Below are 1,873 nucleotides of genomic sequence, written 5' to 3'. Positions count from 1 at the left end.
GACCCCCCCCTAAAAAAAAAAAAAAAAAAAAAAAAAAAAAAAAAAAAGACAGAGTCTCACTCTGTCACCCAGGCTGGAGTGCAGTGGCGTGATCTCAGCTCACTGCTGAGCTGGGATTACAGGTGCCCACCACTAAGCCCAGCTAATTTTTGTATTCTCGTTTTTAAAAAAATATTTATTTATTTATTTATGATGGAGTCTCACTTTGTTGCCCAGGCTGGAGTGCAGTGGTGCGATCTTGGCTTACTGCAACCTCTGCCTCCCAGGTTCAAGCAATTCTCCTCCCTCAGCCTCCCAAGTAGCTGGGACTACAGGCGCCCACCACCACGGCCAGCTAATTTTTGTATTTTTGGTATAGATGGGGTTTCACCATATTGGCCAGGCTGTTCTCGAATTCCTGATCTTATGACCTGCCCACCTTGGCCTCCCAAAGTGCTGGGATTACAGACATGAGCTACTGCCCCCAGCTTTTTTATTTTACTTTATTTTATTTATTTATTTTTTTTTTCTGAGACAGAGTCTTGCTCTATTGCCCAGTCTGGAGTCCAGTGGCATGATCTTGGCTCACTGCAACCTCTGCCTCCCGGGTTCAAGCAATTCTCTTGCCTTAGCCTCCCAAGTAGCTGGGATTACAGGCGCACACCAACACTCCTGGCTAATTTTTGTATTTTTAGTAGAGACGCGGTTTAACCGTGTTGGCCAGCCTGGTCTTGAACTCCTCAAGTGATCTGCCCACCTTGGCCTCCCAAAGAGATGAGATTACAGGCATGAGCCATTGTGCCTGGCCACTTTCACTAATTTTTGCTGAACTCTGGTTTCTAACATGAATGTTGGTTGATATTTTCATGTATTTTATCAAAGAAGACAAAGTAATACAAGAAAGATACATTTCAGAACTTCACTTGTTAATCAGAGGTAGGAGAACTTCTTTGCTGAAAAAAATAGATTATGAACACTGGAAGAACATTTCCTCAAATGTTTGTTCATGCTATTCCAATGCAAAGGCTACAGCTATAGATATGACATACTTTTATTAACATTTTCACTAGTTTTTTTTTTTTTTGAGACAGTGTTTCCAGTTGCGCAGACTGGAGTGCAGTGGTGCGATCTCGGCTAATCCCAGCTATTTGGGAGGCTGAGGCAGGAGAATTGCTTGAACCTGGAAGGCGGAGATTGCAGTGAGCCAAGATTATGCTATTGCACTCCAGCCTGGTTGACAAGAGTGAAACTCTGTCTCAAAAAAAAAAAAAAAAAATCAATGAAAACATTCTGTTAGAATCAACTTGCTATATGGAATTAGAAATACATGCATGTTTTAGGCTGGGCAAGGTGGCTCATGCCTATAATCCACGCCCGTGGGTAGATCGCTTGAGCCCAGGAGTTCCAGACCAGTGAAACCACATATCTCCAAAAAAAGAAACAAAAGAAAATGAGCTGGGTGTGGTGGTGGCGTGCCGGTAGTCCCAGCTACTAGGAGGCTGAGGTGGGAGAATCACTTGAGCACAGGAAGTCAAGACTGCAGGCTGGGCGCGGTGGCTTATGCCTGTAATCCCAGCACTTTGGGAGGCCAAGGCGGGCGGATCACCTGAGGTCAGGAGTTTGAGACCAGCCATGACCAACATGGAGAAACCCTATTTCTACTAAAAACACAAAGTTAGCCTGGTGTGGTGGCGCATGCCTGTAATCCCAGCTACTTAGGAGGCTGAGGCAGGAGAATCGCTTGAACCTGGGAGGCGGAGGTTGTGGTGAGCCAAGATCGCACCATTGCTCTCCAGCTTGGGCAACAAGAGTAAAACTCCGTCTCAAAAAAAAAAAGAAAAGACTGCAGTGAACCGAGATTGTGCCACTGCGTTTCAGCCTAGGCGACAGAGTG

The sequence above is a fragment of the Rhinopithecus bieti genome, unplaced genomic scaffold, assembly GCF_001698545.2.
Source record: "Rhinopithecus bieti isolate Rb0 unplaced genomic scaffold, ASM169854v2 scaffold_65, whole genome shotgun sequence".
In the NCBI taxonomy this organism is placed as follows: domain Eukaryota; kingdom Metazoa; phylum Chordata; class Mammalia; order Primates; family Cercopithecidae; genus Rhinopithecus; species Rhinopithecus bieti.
Note: the sequence above shows the minus strand (reverse complement) of the source record.